This window comes from Crocuta crocuta, unplaced genomic scaffold, assembly GCF_008692635.1.
Source record: "Crocuta crocuta isolate KB4526 unplaced genomic scaffold, BGI_CrCroc_1.0 scaffold1, whole genome shotgun sequence".
In the NCBI taxonomy this organism is placed as follows: Eukaryota; Metazoa; Chordata; class Mammalia; order Carnivora; family Hyaenidae; genus Crocuta; species Crocuta crocuta.
The window spans coordinates 8,510,819-8,534,009 of NW_027527930.1; positions in this window are offsets into that span (position 1 = coordinate 8,510,819).

Below are 23,191 nucleotides of genomic sequence, written 5' to 3' on the forward strand. Positions count from 1 at the left end.
CAGACATCCCAATAAAATCTGAATTTAAATGGCTCTTTTAAAAAACTGCTTTTGTAAATTCAATAGGCCACTCACTATGTGAGATGAAACAGTTTCATCAATGAAACAGTTTATTTAAAAAAAAACTGCTATAACTAGGTACTGTGATAAGTACCAGGGATACAAAGCATGCCCAAAATGAAGTCTCTACTGTCATCTGCTAAAAATCATCACTAAAGAACAATGAGGAGCAATGTGGTAGATGGTCCCAGCCCAGATCCCTTTTATAGACTGGGGCAGCCATCCTTCAGCAGCTGTGAGTGCCTTGGCTAACAGCTTCTAGCTGTGATTTTCGCCAGAGACTTGACCTGAGCTAAGTAGGGCTCTTTTCACTGGAGACTCCTGAGAGATGGTACCTTCCGCTCTCCACACGTAACCAAGGACTAACTCATTCCCACTCTCATATTTTTCCCAGGTTTTCCCCTGGCTCATAACCTTACTCAGCTCTTTTCTATCCTGCTTCTTCCCCTCCTTACATTACAGGTTTTTCCTAAGGAACATTCACTCAACAAAGTATACATATCAGGACCCCTTCTTGGGCTCTGCACCTGCAAAACCTGATCTAAGACAACAGGTGTTGTTGTAAGTTATTGAATAGTTTCCTGTATGCATTGTCTGGGGTAGGATTAGTAACGTTATGTAGGTCTCTAAAAGTTTTAATAGAGACTTCAACATTTAACATGTTGCCGCATATCCCCTCTATTTTTCTTCTAAAGACTTAATAATCTAGATTTTCAATGTGACTTTTTAAATATTTTTGGTGCTTTGTCCTCCAAAGAATATCTCTAACAGAACAGTAAATATGTATGCATCCACATGAATGATATATGTTTTAGCACTTTCTCAAAATTGTGTGGTCATTAAAAACTATTCAGTCAAGAAACGTTTTTTTATGTTTCTTAGAAAATAATAGAATAAGACCTGTCTAGGGGAAACTGATACCTTCCTGGAGAGGCAATCATCTTTAGCAGAGCTCTAACATGGTGTTGGGAGACTTAGCTATTATATTCCTTATTCATGCATCTCAACAAATAAGCTTATGATTGCATGATAAAGAACAGTATCAATGCAAACCTTAATAAAATTAGAATTATTTTTATCATAAGGCCATTTTTTTTTCTGGTGGAGGTAATTCCTGTTGTCTCTTCTAACTCTCACAGGCTAGCTAGTCCCTCTAAACAATCACATACTCCTTTTCAACTTTTCTATCTGGTTAAGGCATAAACATTCTACTACTAATTCCTAAATATTAATAAATTAGGTTAAATTATTCAAAACAAGATTAAAATATTAGAACCATTTCCAAAATGCATCTCTTCTCCCACACTGCACAAGGATGATTGATTATTTAAAGACAAACACAGGGCAGTGTTAAAAAAAATTACTCATGACACTTGTTAGAGACGGTAGGCAGACTTTATTCAAGTTAGGGCTACCTCAGTGAAGTTCCATAGTAGAGGAGGTAGATCTGACTCAACTGTGACTCTAATAAGGATAAGCCAAGGAAGGCAGAGCAGTCAGTGGATGGAAAATTACCAAGAGGAAACATTATGGGTTAAGGAGGATTCTTGCTAGCAGGTTCAATAGAACTCTTGCTGAAGGCCGGTGAGGGTGATAAGATATCATTAAACTGATTTAGCAGGATTCTTGCTTAAACTGGATTCTACAGGACCAAGAGTAAAACCCAAGGTCTGGCCTAGTCCAACAGAGAGCTCATAGGATGCTGGTTAGAATTATAACCAAGAGTCAATGGAAGTTATAAAGTTAGTGCATTAATAACTAATGTTTAATATGGCCAGTGTTTTTCTTTTCTAAAAAATAAATTTTAATGTTTATTTATTTTTGAGAGAGAGAGCGAGAGAGACAGAGCATGAGGCAGGGAAGGGACAGAGAGAGAAAGAGACACAGAATCCAAAGCAGGCTCCAGGCTCTGAGCTGTGAGATCATGACCTGAGCCAAAGTCAGATGCTTAACTGACTGAACCACCCAGGCACCCGTGACCAGTGTTTTTTCAAAGAGCTTCACAACATTAGTTAATATTTACAATATTTGTATGAGTGGATAATGTTATTATTCCCATTTTGCAGGTGAGGAAAGTGAGGTGCAGAGAGTTTAAGCAACTTTTCCTAAGCCTCCCAACTACTGACTGAAGGGTTTAAACCTAGGAAGTCTTGTTACGTCCATAGTCTAACCAGTGAAACATACTGCTTTTTTGTGCAAGAGAGAAGCAGAATCGAAGTCTATGATCTGAGTATAGATTTTATAGTTGACGGAGTGGAATGGAAGCCCTGACAGAATAATTTATAATTTCCTTTCATTAGTTACTGTCCCATAGTTACAGACAGAATTTTAGATTAAGTAGATCAGTTTCTAAGATGATTTGCAGCCCCTTAAATGAGAAGGGAGCTGAAAATATGGGTAATACTTATTAAAATGCATATAAACACCAATGTTCCTTTAAAAAAAAAACAGCTTTTACTGGACGTTTGTATATTTGCATTTTAAGAGGACAGAAACTGCAAATTTTGGAAACCTCCCATCTTTGAAAACTCTCTTAGGGTTCATTAAAAACTGAATTTGTTCATTCTTGAGGATATTAGAAGGTATTGCACAAATGCAGTCTCCTTAGGATTTTGCATGTAGTGCCTCCTGTTTATAAAATTATTTATTCTGCAAAGAATGCAGTGTGATGGCTAAGATGTGCAAACACACAGATAACAATTACAAAGTAGGTCTGGAAAACAAGACTACTGTTTGGAATGGGAACAGAAGGAAAGGTCAAGAGCCACATTTTAAGAGAAATGGGCTACATTATAAGTAGTACATTGATGGGCCTCCTTTCTTAATATATCTTTTTTTTTTAAGTGGCCCAGGGTTGTTGCTACTGTCAAAATCACTTCTCTAAAATGAGAGAGATATATATATCTAATGAGCATATGTCTTATTTGGAATGGTTAACAGTATCCAACCATTAAAACTCTAACACAGGTTACTTTTCCAGCTGTTATCATGGAGGCAAAGGCTGCAATATAGAACAGATAAATAATACTTGGGTGAAGAACAGGTCTAGAATGTGGAGTAGTGCATGAGTGATGGGCAGCCCGCGTCTAGTGACAAAGTGGGCTGGGGAAGCATAAGACATATGCTGGGGGAAATCTGCAAAGGGAGAGACTTCTCAAAACATTATTTTGACTTTATTGCTGGGTGTCAAAAAGTGGTTTTTGTTGTTGTTGTTGTTGTTGTTTGTATTTTGAGGGTGGTAGGTCTACAATGTCCTTTTCCAAAGACATTTGGATGAGATGGGGGCCTCATCAATTTGGAATCACTAAAGAGTTGTTTTTGCTTAACGTGGTGGTGACATATGGTTCATTCTTTGTAGTAGACATCTTTTGGAATCAGCCAACTAATAATAAACACCACCCCTTACCTAACTGCCCCATCTGGTGATCCAGGGTAATAAAACCAAACACTCCTGGGGCACCTAGGTGGCTCAGTTGGTTAAGCCCCTGACTTCAGCTCAGGTCATGATCTCGTAGTCTGTGAATTTGAGCCCCTTGTTGGGCTCTGTGCTGACAGCTCAGAGCCTGGGGCCTGCTTCAGATTCTGTGTCTCCCTCTCTCTGCCCTTCCCCTGCTCTCTCTCTGTCTCTCTCTCTCTCTGTCTCTCAAAAATAAACATTAAAAAAAAAACACTCCCCAACCCCCACAGTATTCCACCATCAATTTCATTTTGTGTAAGGTGGTTATTTGACTCTGCCTCTCAGTTATAGATCATTGTATGAATGATTAATATTTGACCAAAGCTAGACCAATCAGAGCATTTTTTCTACAAATTTGGAAGTGAGTTGGATGAGGAGTAAAAAGAACGAAGAAGACAAGGAGGAAGGAAATTGGTTCAATATCCCCGGGAATTAGATGTTGACCTGCAAAGTCAGGAGTTGTGGATAGCCTTATTCCACCAGGGAGGCAGAAAGGTAGGGTGCAAGGACAGAAGAATGCAGTCGCTGCACTTAGAGAAACATGATGGAGACACACAAGGAATCCAGATGTGGCTTCTTCTGAGGCTGAGCATCTCTTTAAGGTTCTATGAGATACCCCTGCAGTTTATAACGAAGTCTCCCTGTTAGCTTAATTTAATTCAACTGGATTTGTTTTTTTGCAACTAAAATAATCCCAACTGGACACACCCTTTTCTCTTTTTACCCTAATGATACGTTGTTCAGTTGTTTTTTCTGTTTTGGAATGAGGAGGAAAAAACAAATTCTCCAACTACTTAGTTCCCTCTGGCTTGTAGCCTCTATATTTTATGTATTTTATGGCTTATGGAAATGAAAATCATGTCAACCTTGTTTGTTCCTATTGTACCTGATATATGGGAGCATTACTGGTACACATGCTTAAGCCAAGAAATATGGCTTAAATTGAGATAATGATATGAGAACACCTAGCACGATGCCTTCCCTAGTAGTCAGGGGTTCATTGGGCTCCAGTGGTTACAAGGAACACTCAAGTTGTTTTGATTTCATTTTAAAAACACTGGGTTCTTGGAAGGAAATACATAGACAAAAGGAATCTCGGTGAAGAGCTGAGGCCTGGCATAACAACTCTAAGAACTGGATTTTCTAGTTAGCCTTTCAGTAGCAGGAATTTGTTGCCCTTTAACCATCAGGATGACTTGGTTCCTCTTTGTCTCTCATTGCTTTTGCAGCTCCACTGACCAACTTGCTCACCTTCTCTTCAGCCTCCTTTCTCTACTTCATCTGTTTTTCCTCACCCATTGTGTCTCTTTTCTTGTAGCTTCAGCTTATTATAATTTTTGTATACTTGTGACCTGTTATAGCCCTGACTACCCATTTCTGAGCTGAGTATTTTTTCCACTCTCAGCTTCTACGTCATCTACACTTGCTGATTCTTTTTTTCTCTAGTTTATATTTTTCTTTTCTTTTCTTTTTGTCTTAATTTAAATTCCAGTTAGTTAACATACAGTGTAATATTAGTTTCAGGTGTGCAATCTAGTGACTCAACACTTCCATACATCACCCAGTACTCATCACAAGTGCACTCCTTAATCCCCATCACCCAGTTAACCCCCCCACCCCGCCCACTCTCTTTCTGGTAACAATCAGTTCTCTACAGTTAGGAATCTGTTTCTTGGTTTGCTTCCCTCTCTGTTTTTTTTCCCCTTTGCTCGTTTGTTTTGCTTCTTAAAATCTACATATGAATGAAATCATATGGTACCTGTGTTTCTTTCTCTGACTTATTCCACTTATAATACTCTCTAGATCCGTCCATGTTATTGCAACTGACAAGATGTCATTCTTTTTTATGATAATATTCCATTGCATATATATATACCACACCTTCTTTATCTATTCATCAGTTGATGGACACTTGAGGTGTTTATATAATTTGGCTACTGTAGAAAATGCTGCTGTAAACATCGGGGTGCATGTATCTCTCTGAATTAGTATTTTTGCATTCTTCAGGTAAATACCTAGTAATACAATTACTGGATAGTAGGGTAGTTGTATTTTTAACTTTTTGAGGAGCCTCGATACTGCTTTCCAGAGTGGCACCACCGGTTTTCATTTCCACCAACAGTGCAAGAAGTTTCCTTTTTCTCCATATCCTCGCCAACATCTGTTGTTTCTTGTGTTGATTTTAGCCATTCTGACAGGTATGAGGTGATATCTCACTGGAGTTGTGATTTGTATCCCCCTGATGTGAGCGATATTGAACATCTTTTCATGTGCCTGTTGGCCCTCTGTATGTCTTCTTTGAAAACATGTCTATTCACGTCTTCTGCTATTTTTTAATTAAATTATTCACTTTTTGTGTATTGAGTTTTATAAGTTCATTATATATTTTGGATACTAACCCTTTATCAGCTATGTCATTTGCAAATATCTTCTCTTATTCTGAAAGTGACCTTTTAGTATTGTTGATTGTTTCCTTCACGGAACAAAAGCTTTTTATTTTGATGAAGTCCCAATAGTTTATTTTTGTTTTTGTTTCCCTTGCCTCAGGAGACATATGTGGAAAAAAGTTATTATAGCTGATCTCAAAAAAGTTACTGCCTGTGTTCTCTTGTAGATTTTTATGGTTTCAGTTCTCACATTTAGGTCTTTTGAATTTAGTTTTGTGCATGGTGTAAGAAAGTGATCCAGTTTCATTCTTTTGCATGTTGCTATCCAGTCTTCCCAACACCATTTGTTGAAGAGACCTTCTTTTTCCCATTGGATATTCTTTCCTGCTTTGTCAAAGATTAATCAACCATATAATTGTGCATTCATTTCTGGGTTTTCTATTCTGTTCTCTTGATCTATATGTCTATTTTTATGACTCTTTTTTTAATTTCTACATTCAAATTTTGGAGAGAAGGAGTCTGATTTCTGTTTAGTTAATCTCTGTTTCAGAATAGCTCTTAGATTAATGTCCTTATAACATTCTGGTTGTTATGAGCCTCTATATTGGGTGTCCTCAGTCCAAAGTCATAGCCCGACTAATCAGGATGCCAGGTGTTATGGAAGAGCTGTATGGTCTCATGGTAAATCATGAGATCCCAGAGCTGTTTTCTCTCAGGAGAGACTGTGGACATGATTCATTTGTTTAACATAGTTCTCAATAAGTTCTTCCTTCTTTCCTTTCTTTCTTTCATAGTGGCCTGGGAAAACATCTTTCCAGAAATGTTCAATCTTTCACATTTGTATGGCCCTTATATATATGCAAACTTCTCAGAAAATGACTTGTGGCTAGATATTTTTTCAGATGTCTTGTGCAGTAATTTTCAAAGTGTGGTCAATAGACTCCTGGGAATATCCTCTGTAGAGTCTGTGAGGTTAAAATTATAATTTTTTTTTTTACATTTATTTCTTTTTGAGAGACAGAGTACAAGTGGGGAAGGGGCAGAGAGAGAGAAAGTGACACAGAATCCAAAGCAAGCTCCAGGCTCTGAGCTGGCAGCACAGAGCCCAATGCAGGGCTTGAACCCATAGACTGTGAGATCATGACCTGAGCTGAAATTGGACACTTAACTGACTGAGCCACCCATGCACCCCCAAATTATTTTTATTATAATACTAAGATAGTACAATTTTATAATAGTGTTTCTCTGTGTCAACATTTGCACCAATGGTATAAAGCAATAGTGGTTAAAATTGCTGGCATCTCAGTATGACTCAAGATGGTGGCACCAAATTGTACTAGGAGTCATTATATTTTCTCACTGTATTGCACTCACAGTAAAAACCAAGAAAGCAAGCAAGCAAGAAAGCCAATTTCCCTTATGAATGTCCTTGATGGAATGGTAAAATAAATTTTATTGAATCTTGACACTTGGTTATATTTTTTTAATATGTAAAGAAGTGGGAAATATGCATAAAGCACTTCTGTTGCAGAGAGAAGAGTACAATAGTTGTCTGGAGTAAAAGCATTCATACAGTCGCTGGAGATGTAAGCTGAACTAGTTGCTTTTCTCATGGAACTGAGAAATGGCTGACAGAAAATGATGGTTATTCAAAATTGGGCATTACCAAACATTTTATTAAAAATGTATGAAGTGAATCTGTCACCTAAAGGAAAACAATTGATGGTACTTTTTGCCAATGAGAAATAGGAGTGAAAATTAGAATTTTGGGAAACTTGTCTCTACCACAGTGAGATTAATAGTTTCCTAGTATTTAAGGACTTCACTGATGAGATTGGTGGTGATATTAGTGAAAATAATTTTTTTAAAATTTTTTTTTAAATTTTATTTATTTCTAGGAGAGAGAGAGAGAGAGAGACAGCGTGAGCAGGGGAGGGTCAGAGAGAGAGGGAGTGACAGACTCTGAAACAGGCTCCAGGCTCCGAGCCGGCAGTCAGCACAGAGCCCGACGCGGGGCTCGAACCCACAAACCGCGAGATCATGACCTAAGCCAAAGTCGGACGCTTAACCGACTAAGCCACCCAGGAGCCCCAGTGAAAATAATTTTTGACTTTATATAAAGAAGTATGTCAATATTTGGAAGATCTGCATAACTCAGTGAAGCAATACTTTCCAAATGACCAATGTTTTATTTTACAAAATCATGCTGGGCAAAAGATCCACTCAAAATGCAAGATAGACCAATGGATTATTCTTGTAATAGAGTCTAAAAGTTCGTTGTATGGTTTCGGATTCCACATTATAACTAAACTTTAAGAAACCACTGCTTTCTGGGGCGCCTGGGTGGCTTAGTCGGTTAAGCGTCCGACTTTCGCTTAGGTCATGATCTCGCGGTTCGTGGGTTCGAGCCCCGCGTCCGGCTCTGTGCTGACTGCCAGCTCAGAGCCTGGAGCCTGTTTCAGTCTGTGACTCCCTCTCTTTCTGACCCTCCCCTGCTCACGCTGTCTCTCTCCCTCCTAGAAATAAATAAAACAAAAAAAACAAAACAAAAGAAACCACTGCTTTCTGAGTTTTAGTATATTGTTAAAGAAGAACGTCCTCAATTATCTGAAATTGATATTAAAATATACAGTCTCCCTCCTTTTTCTAATAACATATCGGTGTGGGGCCACATTTTCTTCATATACTTAAACCAAAACAACACATCACCATAGAATGAATGTTGAAGGAGATGTGAGAATCCAGTTGTCTTTTCATAACTCATAATTAAGAGATTTGCCAAAATGTAAAAATTTTTTTGAAAGTATAAAAAATTATTTTTTATTTTAAAAGGATAGTTATATTTTACAAAAATGTTATTTATGTTAACAAGTAGTAGGATTATTGTTATTTTAATAGAACTAAGAAGTAAACATTCAAATAATTTCTCAGTTCTAATTTCTAATACTATAAATATTTGTAGATGTAATTCACATAAACCAAGGTACTTTAAAGTCTTCAGTAACATTGTAAAGCGATGGTATGTTGGAACTTGCTGACACTGGCTCACGAGAACCAATTGTGTGGGTCTCCTTCCAGCTCTGTGTTCAATAACATCATGTTGATGGCTTGACATCAGCCATGGAGGAAGTGTTTACAAAACAAAAATCAGCAAATGCTACAAATCAGAGCTTTTTTTTTTTTTTTAAAGCTGTTTATTCAATATTTACTAGTATGTTACTCTCCAAAGGAATCCTGAGATCAAAATATTAGTGAACCACTGGTCTGCTGGCTACTCTCGCTCTTTCCTCTGTCATGTTCCCATCGGGAAACTTCCTAGAGTATTCCTTTACTCATTCAAAAAATATCCACTTAATGTCTCTATTTTCTAGGCATTATTTTGGGAAATGGAGATGCCAAGATGAATAATTTGGAAATACAGAGTTCCCCATTTATCAGGGCTATAAGAAAACAAACAACCACAAAACTATATGATAATTATTGTGCTAGAGGGTTGTTAATTGTAGGACAGTAGGAGAGAAAATTCTAGCCTAGAATGGGGGATGGGGCAGGTGAGGGAATCCTAAGAAGGTGTCTGTATCTGTTAGTATCCAGTCAGGAGATTTTAAAAAATCCCCACCAAAATATAACACAAGGAATTGTTATCCAGGCACAAAGTTATTAACTAGTGAGCCAAAAAAGATAAAAGTAAAACACTAAATTAGTAGGAAGTAACCATTGCTGGGAGCAGCTACCACTTTGAGGCTGGTGGAATAGAGAGATGTTGGGTTTATTAACTTAGAAGCTTAGAGCTGAAATTCAGATATCATAGCCTGAGGGATTGCTCAGTTGGTGCTGGTATCTCTCAAGTTTGGAAGAGGAGCCCTCTGGGCTGGAAGCCAGATCTCAGAAGGAAGGGTGTCTCCTGCCTGCTGCTGTCTCTAAAGCAGGGCAAATTGAGGATGGTTCCACACGAAGAGGAAAAACTGCAAATGGAGTTAAGCTGCTGCTTTGGGAGGAAAGGAAATGGTGCTGCTGGGGTGAAGACATGATGTTAGGGCAGTGCTCACAAGCACAGAAAGCAGGCAGAAAATCCTCTCATCCTCCTTCAGCCTTGCAGTATCCTTCTAGAATACCTTCTTGGTGGTGCCTAACAGGAAGCCAGCTGGCAGAGCAGAAACGTGGGAGTTTCTGTACCAGCGTCACAAAACAAGAGTATAGAAGAGTGCATTTGCAGCTGAGAGATAACAGCTTAGTAACTAACACAGTTTCCTCCTCAGCTACACAGCATCCATACTTACCCTGGTATTATACTGAACGGAAAATGAAAAGAACTCTATATTTCCACTTAGCAAGACTCAACTCTTCTTTGTATAATTGAAGATATTTTCCCCTTCTTGTCAAATTGAGGAGACATAAGGTGCTAATCATTGAATCAGTTTCTGGGTGTCGGTCACACCACCTACATCTGGACCATGTCAAGTATTCCTCAAATTCAGTCATAGTCTCACCTGAATATTCTTCTACTCTAGACTAATTTGTAAAGGTAACCTCCAGCAAAACTTGTGTAAAATAATAAGGGGAAGAAGGAGAGAGAATAAAATAGGGTTTTTTTCCCTCTTTCTCTCTGTATATATACACACACACACATTCATAATAAGCAAGGAAAAATATACAAAGCTACTAGTCTTTATTTCTAAAACCGGTCACAAGACCATCCTTGATACTAATAATTTCTCTCTTCCTTTCTATATTTCATTTCTCCTCAGGTAGGACTTCAACTGATAGGAATTCTTTGCCTGGTAGTATCATGTAAACTTTCAGTACTGAGGCATCTGAATATTCAGTTGTCCTGACTTTTTTTTATGGCTATAGTTTTCTATTAAATTGAAGTAGTGAGAAGCTCCTCAAAGAATCCCCTGGGCTCTAGACATAGTCCCCATTCCCTTCCTCCACTGTTTAGCACCAATTCCGTTTTACCTCAGTAATCTGGATCTGTCATTTAAAGTATGCATTCAGCCAGTAGTAAGAAGAGTCCCAAAGAGTCATGTGTCCATCTTAACTTCCAATTCAACGGAGTCATTGTTCTTTCCCCTGGCAACAATATTCTGCCCTTTAGAACCAAGATCTCCAAATCAACAGAACTGTACATTACAAATGGGTAACAGAATTTCTGGGAACAGTCATGAAGTGTAATATTGAGAGGATGCATTCCCACATCCCTCTTGATTCCCGAACCCATGTATTTTGGTTATGGAAGGAACCGTATTATATAATAGTTGCTGATTTAGAGTATTTTTATCTTGTATGCTAGAACCGCATTCCTTAGGAGACATTGTGAATTCAGGAGGCTACTCCACCATTCCTGTTAGCTAACTGCTTCTGATTGATAGATATGTCGTAAGACAAGTGAATTCTAAGGGTAAACCCATTGCTTCTTTGGTTGTGAAATGAATTCTTTGACCAGGAACAACATTGTACAGAATGTCACAATGGCAAATAAAACATTCTTAAAGTCCACAAACAGTGATGTTTACAAAAGCATTACAACCAGGGAAGGCAAATCTATATCCAAAATACATGTCTGTTTTAGTGAGGACAAGTTTCTGCCTCCTTTATAACATAGGGATCCACTTTAATCAGTCTGAACTTGGTAGCTAGCTGGTCCCCTGAGGAATAGTGCTATATTGGGGACTCAGTGTTGATCCCTTGTGTTGACCAATTATGGACTCATCAGTAACAGTGGCTAGGCCAGTCCATGCTGTTAAGTCCACAAATAGCCTCCATTCTTGCCATTGTGACCATGTTATACATGGGCCCAGCGAGCAAGTCCTGCAATGGCTAATGAAAGAAACAGGTTAATATATACAGACTATGTCATTTTTTTCTACCTATATGATTCCTTGAAAGCCACCTCTGTGATGGATGCTGTTTGGAAGGTATTCACAAATAACTTCATACTCTATGCTTATTATCAGAATCATTCATACATTTTTGCCACAGAAGCCTTCTCATCATTATTCCAGTCCTTTTTTTTTTTTTTAACTAAGCCCCTGAACATCCAGTCAAACTTTTATCAACTGCCCATGAACCAGGGTATGTCCATACTTCTGGACATCTCTCAGATCAGAAAACATGGGCAACCAAATGTATTACTCAAAATTCTGCCTTTGGGGTGTATGGTTCTGAGTAGAACTATAATGCTGAGACTGTCTCTTCCAGTTTGTCCCAGGATATTGTTTTACTATCTGTAAATCAGGACTGATCTTCTTCCTCCACACTCAACTGGTAATAAGAAACTCCCCTATGGGGCTATGGATATGGATTGAAGAAGAGCCAGGAGTTGATACTGGAGGAGTATAAGCCACCTGCTCAGGCAACTTAATTGTGCCTTCTGGACCTGCTTGGGCTCAATCTCTTACATACCATTTTCATTTGATGAGAGATTGCTTCTTTTTATGCCCAATCTTATGGCTAGGAAAATCACCTAGCTCATAAAGGGAAATTCAGAATACATGTAAGGCATTCAGTATCAGTATCACACTAGAAGTGGTTTTTGAAAAGAATTTTATCTGCAGAAGAGGCATGGATTTGCTTTAAAACCCTGAGTTCTATACTCAATTCTCCAATTATTGCTTGCCAGAGACTTCATGAAACCTCTCATTTGCCAGAGACAGTCCAAGTATCATTGAGTCTTCTAGGGCACCAAGAAGAGCAGCTTGCCTCTTATCCTGCACTGATTTTGGTCCCCCTCAATGCTGGCAGCTTTGCAGATTACTTGTAAGTGGGACCTAAGTAGCCCACTCAGATATGGCATATACTACCTCTAAAATCCCAAAAGGCCCACAAGATGCCTCTTCTTTAGAGGTAGACTTTTACAAGGTGCAGCAATTATCTTTCACTTTGAAGAACATCTTGAGATATTCCACACTGTTTCATTCCCAGGAACTTCATGTATTAATAAGCCCCTGAATCTTCATGGGGTTTATCTCTTGTTCTCTGACTCACATATGTGTTTCTAAATCACAGAAAATACCTGCTACTTCCTCCTCAGGTCCTGATAGGGCCCAACAAAGTAGCCCAATGTGATTTTACATGAACTGTTGAGATCATCATAATCTCTGCCCACTACGTTGCGGCAGAGAGCAGGAAAGTTGACATAGTACTGAGGCTACATCTGATAAATGCAAATGACTTCTGGTGGTCAGTACACATTGATATGGGAAAAGATGTATTTTCAAATCAATAGCCACACACCAGGTGCCAGAGACTCTTGATTTGTTCCAGGAAAGAGGCTACACCTAAATAGCAGCTGCAATTGAAAGCACCTGATGAAGTTTGCCATACTGCACAGTCATTTGTAGATCCATCCAGCTTCCCTATAGGTCAAACAGGCAAACTAAATGGAACACTATAGGTCTCATTACCCCTGCTTTTTGTCAAATCTTTGATGTTTATGCTAATCTCTGAAGTTCCATCAGGGATGAGGTATTGATTTTAGATTACAATCCTGGTAAGGAGGAGAATTTCTGGGGCCTTTGACTTGACCCATGTTTACCATAATGGTCCTCACTGTGTGGAGATTCAGTGAGACCACTGTAGAACATATGAAAGAATTATCCTATCTCTGACCTATCCCACCTGTGTGAGGAGAGAGATAGGTTATGTATCCACCCACTCAGTGATTGGTTCAGGGCTGTTCTCACATACAGCCTGGACAGACTCTGGAGGCCAGAGAAAATGAACAGGGTACCTGCAGCTTCTGCTACACAGTAATTTGAATGAGACAGTTTCTGAGTTCTGTGTTGAACATGTTGAGAAGTGAATGATATACCATAGGTTGTTGGATTAGTGAGTCTGAAATTCAGTAAAGACGACTTTAGCTCTTTCTCTGTACTTCCATGGCCCTATGCTCACCTATATTATAGCATTTACAATGTTTTATTTGAATGACCTATCTATATGCTTGCCTTCTGACCAAGTGGTGAAGGGCTATATCTTCTTTTTTTTTTTTTCAGGGCCCATCATGGTACCTGGTATGCAGTAGTTGCTTATTAAGTGCTCACTGAGCGATAGTGAATGTTTTTCTCCTCATCAATGTTTTTGTGCTGTTTTAGAAACCTCTTCCAGAAGCAGCAGAGTAATAAGTAATAAATAACCCAGGGAAGCTCTCTGTGGGCAGTAGGGAAAAATTTCTTCCAAAAGAATATTGAAGTGGTCAGAGTCTATAATTGATTTATAGTTTGTAAGCAAATATATTTTGTATATTAGGATACGATGTGATATAAGTGCATTTAACTGATTGTCTTGTACCCCAAAGTAAGGCCAAGTCATTTGTTGACACCATATGCAATTCCTAAAACTTAAAAGCTGGCTGATAATATTCATATAGAATTTATTATTCCCTGAGAACAAAAAATGAATTAACATCAACAGTGGGGTAAATATATGAATCACACCATTTTATTTTTCAAATAGGAATAGATTATCACAACAAATCTATAAATGAAAGGAAATATATTGTTTGGTCTGAAACAGAATGGGTGTATGTACTTTAGAGTCATTGAAACCCAGCGATCAAGTTTCTTCAGTTGCATTAACAAATAAACAGGTGTTTGATTCCCAGTACTTGTGCAACTGGTTGGGATAAGATCAGAAGTTACCATGATTCAGCGGCTGCTGAGAACACACACTGCTATATATTTATGGAGAAACAAATATACTTGGTTTACATTACTGTTTTTCTGGTCTGTATGCCACATACCACAATATACCAAAAATTTTATACTTTTCAAATGTATATCACTTTAGCTTTTTTTTTTTTTTTTTAAAGTGGAATCACATAAAGAGTTAGCATCTTTTGGAGCCAGAAATGTCCCATACAGCTGTCCGCTTTCCCTGGCATGTTGCTGATCTGAATTTAGGTCATAAACTTCTTGGAGATGTCTGACCTCAAAGGCTGTAGGGGAAAGTGAATTAAATGTAGGGGAAAGTGTGTGAGAAGTAGCACATGGCTTTTCTCCATAGATACCTATTTTGTCCACCTCTCAAAAACCATGGAAAAAAGACAGCTGGGTGGAGACAGCCAAAGTCATTTTTTTTTTTGTAGAAATGGGCAATAAGAAAGGACAGAGTACAGAATTGTACCCTGAATAAGAAATAGGTCATGATCGAATTGTCCTTGTATAAAATAAACAAGCAATATTAATTTATATCCAAACACTTTATGAGTGTAAGAGTCATCAAATTATAGTGATGTTGATACTTGGACTTTGCAACAATATTCTTGGCACATAAAATTTGTTTATATAGTTTATGTCCAGGTTGATTCAGCCAGTTAACTAATAAGAACAAGGGTCAGTTTTCATAATGGCAGGTTAGCTCTATAGAGAGAAAACATCTGTTTCTTTGCTGTAGCTTGTGTGCTGTCCAATTCAGATCTCTCTGATGTGCAGGTGATCGATCATGTGGACAGTTCAGTATTATCTGTTATGATTATTGGAAGAATGACTCTAGGAAACTATTCTCCTGATATGGGTAATAAGTTACAATAAGAGCTAGTAGTTACCCTTGCTAAGTCCTCACCATCCACTCTGTGCTTAAGCTCTCCATATGTTTTATTTCATTTAATCCTCATAAAACTGATATTTTCAGATAAGAAAAAAAGGCTTTAAAAAGTTAAATCACTTGACATGTAAGTCATAGAGATATTAAACAATAGAGCTGGAGTTTGAAACCCCCCCAAAATGATAATGATAACAACAACCACCATCACAACAACAATTTACATTTATTTAGCATTTTGTGTTTTACTAATGGCATTTATATGTGTTCTTTCACCTAATCTTCCCAGACAGTTTTGTAAGACAGTCAGGAGTTATTTCCTGTTTTTACAAATGTGGGAATGGAGCCTCCGAGAGGTCACTCAGCTAGTACATGTCAGAGACAATATTCAGAGCTAAGTGTGCTGGTTAGAGGTTTCAGGATCTTTCAGCTATTAGACAGCTGAGGTCAGGTACATGCATACTTATTGTGAAACTTACGTCTGTACAGTACAAAGTATAATGTAGATTTCATAATTGTCTAGATGATTCAGGCCCTATCAGGCCCAGCCACTCCATTTTTGTTTAATAAAAAATTAAAAACATGAATGAAGTGTTAACAGTGAAAATTGGAATATATGCTACTTTTGTAAAATGTTTATTTGTGAGAGAGAGAGTGAGCAGGGGAGGGGCAGAGAGAGAGAAGAGGGAGACACAGAATCTAAAGCAGGCTCCAGGCTCTGAGCTGTCAGCACAGAGCCCAACGCTGGGCTCAAACTCACAAGCCTTCGAGCTGTGAAATCATGACCTGAGCTGAAGTCAGCTGCTCAACCAACTGAACCACCCAGGCTCTCCAGAATATATGCTATTTTAAATATGAGATCCAATACAATTCCTCAGGTGTGATACTAGAAAGCTTATATTCTCTGCTGCATATTTCATTATCTTTCCTAACTTCCTAAGTGAAATACAACCTCTCTGCAATTGAAATATCTGAAAAGTATTGTTTTCCTAATAATTCTCAAAATTATTAAATAACAAAGGCATTTGTCTTACTCCTTTTAATGTATTATCACTTAGTAGTCATTTAAACTTTAGATAAGAATCATGTATTTAACTAGTAAGAAATGGCTTTCATTATTTTTTTACAATTATTCTTTAAAATTTTTATATTCTGCTGATTTTGAAATATGTCAACATTACATGAATCCATTGTCTTTAGCTTTAAAATGATCAAAGTTTTAAGTTGAAACTGATTGTATTGATAGATGAATGAAAGATTTATATTTTTAAATAAACTTGGTTTTAAATTGGTGGCAATGGCAGAAGGATGAAAATCTGGTATAGAGAAATAGTAAATTCAGTTTCAAGTAATTAACCGAAACTATTTCTTCTTGGATAGAGTCATATTTAATTAGATCACTTTAAGCTGTGCATTTTTTTTTATTTTTATAAAGAGAGAGAGCTTGCACGTGGGGAAGGGGCATAGAGAGAAGGAGAAAAAAATCTGACGCAGTCTCCGCACTGACAGCTCCAAGCCTGATGTAGTGCTCCATCCCGTGTACCGGGATGTCATGACCTGAGCTGAAACCAAGAGTCGGACTCTTAACTGACTGAGCCATCCAGGCATTCTGTCTGTATTTTTTTAAGTTTATTTATTTATTTTGAGAGAGACAGGAGCCACATGAGTGGGGAGGGGCAGAGAGAAAGGGAGAGAGGGAATCCCAAGCAAGTTCTGCACTATTGACGTGGAGCCTAATGCAGAGCTTGACTCATAAACCGTGAGATCATGACCTGAGCCACAGTCAGACACTTAACTGACTGAGCCACCCACGCACCCCTAACCTATGTATTTCCTTTTTATTTTTTAATGTTTATTTATTTTTGAGAGAGAGAGACAGAGCATGAGCAGGAAAGGGGCAGGGAGAGAGGGAGACACAAAATCTGAAGCAGGCTCCAGGCTCCGATCTATCATCACAGAGCCTGATGTGAGGCTCGAACTCACGAACTGTGGGATCATGATCTGAGCTGAAGTCAGACATTCAACCCACTGAGCCACCCAGATGTCCTTAAACTATGTATTTTTAATTTGATTTTTATACAAATTGAACCTCTAATCAGTGGTTTCAAATGAAGAGCATATGAAATGGACTACTATATTCAAATCACAATGTTTTAAAACCCATTTTATCCACAGCTTCAAAAATCTAAGGAGGAACATACACACAGCTGCATATACATGTATGCCCATATACACTATGCACATACATGTGTGCTTATATGTAAGGTAGAAAATTTTCTGGATCTCTCTTTTTAACTGAAGAAATAGTGTTTTTTTGCTCCCATGTTGTGTGTTAATAAGCATTACATATTATTGTGTTTCTGAGTGTATATGTGTTTGCATATATGTTTATGTATGTGTGTATTTGTTAATTCAAAAATAAAAGCAAAGCTTTCTCTTCTATATGGAAAATAGTACTTGTATGTTTAAGTATAGTGGTCTTGAATTTTCTAGAACATAGTCTCCAAAATCTAGCAACCAGAGAATTTTTACTGAGCATCTGATCTGTGGTTGGCTTTACATAAAGAAGAAGATACAGACTTATAAGTCATTCTGATCCTTATTTTTATGTATCATGAAAACGGGTAACAAGTTGGTGGGGATGTGCCACCATAGGAATTCTCATAGAGAATTGATGGGAGTGGAAGTTAGTTCAACTGCTCTGGAAAACCACTGGTGCTACTCAATCCAGCTGAAAATGCTCATGCTCTGAGACTCAAAAATTCCACTTATAGGTATTTAACATAGAAAGACTCTTGGATGTTTGTACAGAGATGTGTGGGGAGGGGGAGGGCATGAGTTGCAGCAGTTTTTATAAAGGTGTTAAACTGGAAAGATATCCAAAGTCCATCCACAGTAAAATGGATAGAATGTGATATTTTCATACAATGTAACATTATGTAGCAATTAAAATTGTTACCTATAGGCAAACATGCAGGAAGCTAAAAAATAAAAAGTTGACCCAGGAGGGCAGCAAAAGCTAACAGCGTCCAGTATTCTGAGGCTGGGCTCCCATTCAGGATTTCTCCTAAAAAGGAAAACAAACCAGCAAACCATAATGTTGAAAGAAGTCACAGACTAATGTATTTAATATGAATCTACTTATACAAAGTTCAAACACAAAACAATATTTTGTTCAGGAATACACATAAAGCAATCTATTTTTTAAGCAATCTTTTTAAAAGAAGAGAGTGATTAACTGAAAATTTAGTACTAGAACTACTTAAAGAGAAGGAGTGGGGGATGTGACCCTAGCAAAGTATCCAGAGGTTTCAAAGGTACAAATTATATTCTATATTTATTAACTTGACTGGTGGATATATAATCACTTGTTTTATCGCTGGTCTTTAAATTGTGTGTAAACTATATGAACTCTCTTGTATGTATATTTCAACAGTACTTTTTTTTTTTAAATCAGAAAAGAGACCAGCAGATTTTACATTACCACAATAATATTAGTTGCATAGGATGGTTTGGTTATAGGTGATTCCTTTTTCCACGTTTTCTGAAATGTGTTTTTATTATCTTCATAATTAAAAAATAGTAAAGTAATCCTATAGGGAAGTGGCAATATTATGACTTAGCCTAAATAAGTCATAAAATGTAACTTGAAGTAATTTTAGTTAAGATAATGAATATCACAAATACCTGACAAATGCCTGTGTTCAAAGAACGTCCTGCAGGTAGAAATTCTACCAACATGAACACTTGAGGAGTTCAGATGCTGCTAATCTGTTCTTAGGGCAGAAGCCCCTCAGTTTTAAAACTAAATACAACATTCGGAGTTGAATGGAGAAGATAGAGTAGCATAGTAAAAGCAACTTTTTTTAGAAGCAAGAATTCAGTCCTCTGTACAGATTTACCTAATCTCCCTTCCCCCTCTTGATACAACTTCTTCCCCAGTCTTGCTTGCTATACTTGGTGCACGGTTGTACAGATCAAAGAGTAATATTGTTATTTGTACACTTGGTTCTCCCCTCCTAGGCTGGGAGCTCCTTGTGTGCAGGGTCTAACCATAGTTACTTTGTATCTCTTATTTCCGCCTCTGTGCCTTCTATAGAGCAGCTGCCCAGTTACTGTTTATTACCTCGAACAAAGAAGCAGCAGAACTTTTAAAATGCAGTGTGGGCTGCATTTATAAAACACATGGTTACAAAAACCTGAATATTCTGGAGGCTAATCTTCCTGCAGAATGAGTCAATACATTTCTACTGGTTTAAATATAAGATCAGATAATATTATTTTGTCCATCATTACAAACAGGCTGTAAGACTCAAAACTGCTATTTTTAGCAGTGAATGATCAGAGAGCTTGACTTCCTCATGAAGGTTCTGAGAATAGGAGAGTACAAGTAGCCATGGCAGGGCAATCAGAGTATTTGCTGATTACAATCTTCTGTTATAAAGACAAAAAATATTTACATATCGTTTGATGGAAAACAGCCCAGATAGCTGCAAAATAGCTCCTTATTAAGACTAGTAGGAACACAGCAGCAATTTCCCTCTAGAGCTTAGACATTTGCCAACTACTGATATGCCATTTTCACATGATTTTTTAAGTCTTTAGACATCTCCCTGCAATGTCTAAAGACAGGCAGAGAAGAAAGAGCCTCTTTGTTCTTCCTTTATTGGGTTTCCTGTGATTGGAGTGGTAAACTGTGCCCAAACAATTGGCCTGATTTGTTAGAAACACATTAATTCAAAATTCCAGGGAAGAATTAATCCAGATAGGCCTGGTCTCTATCAGGACAATTTTTTTCCCTTTATTTTCAAATTTATTTATTTATTTTGAGAGAGAGGGAGAGAGGGAGAAGAAGGGCAGAGAGAGAGGAACAGAAAGAATCCCAAGCAGGCTCTGCTCTGTCAGTGCAGAGCCCTACATGGGTCTCAAACCCATGAACCGTGAGATCATGACCTGAGCTGAAACCAAGAGTTAAATGCTTAACCAACTGAGCCACCCAGGCACCGCTGGACAAGTTCTTTTCAGATTAGTTTGGTAGAGAAAAACCAGATTTCTCTTGTTATTTAAAAAGAAAACCTTACAACAACAAAAGAGAAACACATTACAAAAGTATGCAGGTGGATAATTTATTAATTTTCTTAATAAAACATCCAAATCTAAATTGTCTTCATTTAGGTTAACCTAAAATATTGATGCAACAATTTTACATGAATTTAAGAAGAAATACACTAAATGGAGCAAGCTTATCTCCAAATTTGGAGTTTTATTCTCCTTCTTCCTGATAGATATCAGAATCACTATGTAAATTAGTGGTTAAGAGTGAGGTTCGTGAGGCGCTTGGGTGGTTCAGTCAGTTAAGCAGCTGACTTTGGCTACAGTTAGGATCTCATGGTTCATGAGTTCAAGCTCGCATCAGGCTCTGTACTGGTGGTGCAAAGCCTACTGAATTCTCTCTCTCTCCCTTTATTTCTCTCTCTCCCTTCCCTACTGGCATGCCCACACTCTCTCTCTCCCTCTCTCTCAAAATTAAGAGATAATTTTTTTAAAAAATCTTAAAAAGAAAAAAGGAGTGTGGGTCATGGAGTCTGCTAGTGAATCCACTTGAACCCACCACTATCTGGTGTGGGATCATGTTACTTAAACTTTCTGGACCTCTTTTTCTGCATCTATGTGTGTTACAGCCATTAAAAATATGTCAATACATATAAATCACTTAGTGTAATGGTTGACAGTTAATTATTGATTACTAAGTGTGGATTTATTTTGAATCTAATGAAATGTAGCTTTAAAGGACCTCACTTGCACAGGCTCTTCCTCAGGTCTCAGGATGGGCTCTAGCAGAGCCCAGAGGGTTCCCCCCCCCCACTTTTTTTTTTCTAGTTTTGCAAAAGGAAGACATTCTAATTGTAGTCAGTTAATGCAGCTGTCTCTCTCCATGTCAAACTCCACTGTACTATTTTCTCCTGTGTTTGGAGGTATTTGAGTGCCCACCATAATTTTGGGATCTGGCTAAGGAAAAGTTGATCTGGGGACACACTATTTTAACTATTTTTAATTTGGAAACATGCAAATATTATACTTTAGGATTCATGTCTTATTTAAGAAAAACTTTACCCAGTTTTTCATGTATTGTCATATTCATAATGAGTTGTAAAACAGAAAGAAACATCTTAAGGTAGCAACAATTTTTTTAATTTAAGCCATAACCATGCATTAAGCAGTTTATTAATAAAAATTTATTGCTGATTTGATATAAAATGATGTTGACAAAGATAACATAAAACTCAAAATATGCTTCTGCAAAAAGGAAACAGACAAGTTAATTAATGAGTATGGCCAGTTTTCAGTGATGCCCTGAAGTTTTATAGCTCATACTGTGAATGAGAAAGATCACAAAGATCTTCATGAGGGGAAAAGGAAAGCAGAAGAGTCAGAGTTGAGAAAGATTTGAAGATTCTAGGAAACTGGCTTTGAAGATAAAGAAAGGGGCTACAAGCCAAGGAATGTGTTGGTCTCAAGAAGCTGGAAAATGCAAGGAAATATATCCTCCATAGAAGCCTCCAGAAGGAACGTAGGTCTGCCAACACCTTGATTTGAGCCTGGTAAGACTCATTTCAAATTTTTGACCCCCAAAACTATAAAATAATGCATTTGTGTAGTTGTGAGTCACTAAGTTTGTGGTGATTTGTTATAGTAGCAATATGAAACTAGTATAGAAACAACATGATTGCCAGGGATAGTTCATAAAAGGAGATGCAGTGTTCACCTGGTTTCTTCAAACCATGTCACCATGCTGTGAGGAAGTAGAAAGACCGTAGAGAAAGGCCATCCATATAGGCATTCTGGCCCCCAGCCTCAGCCCAGCCCGCAGTCAGCCCCCACTCCAAACACCTGAGGGAGGGAGCCACAAGATGGCTCCAGCCCCTACCACCATCTCAGTGCAGCTTCATGAAGGACCCTGAGAAAGGACTGACTGCATCACTGAGCTCAGCCCAACCAAGGACTGTGAGTGACAGTAATAAAATTATTATTATTTTAAGCCATAAAGTTTTAGGGTGATTCACTGCACAGAAATAAACAACTGGGACAGTTAATATATGTCAACTTTAAAAAATTTACAATTTTCCTTGATTTGCTTCATCTTAAATAAATATTCACTTTCATATCTGATTTTGTATTTGCTAATCCTACTCTTTTTTCCTAGAGAGAACTCCTCCAAATTGCAAAGTTTCAACTCCTCCTTTAAAAAAAATAGTTCTGACCTTGTATGTAGACAGAATTTCTTATTCAGAATGTGGTTAAAAACATAATAATATATGTAATTAAGCAGACCTGAGGATCTTTGAAATTATGCAATCTTTCTTTTTAGAAATTAAAAAAATCCGTCATTTTGAAGACACTTTAAAATAACAAAAGCAAAATTTAAGCTTATATTACTTATTCATATCATCTTAAATGTCAATTGCCTTTTCATCTGAGATCAAAATAAGAGATAATTACTTTCACAGAAAATGAAAACTTCCTTTAGGATTAAGATGATGTATTCAACAGATGTCTCCTAATGATTCTTTACTGACAGTATCAACTTCCCAGAGCACTGAGATGGCAAGAAAAGACAGGAAATATCTGACTTAGGTTATGGTTCTTGGAACAAATCATAAAAGAAGAATGTGTTATGTAAATAATAATGTACAATGTCCCAGAATGCAGCCTGGATCACTTAAAATATATTTGCTTTGGGACA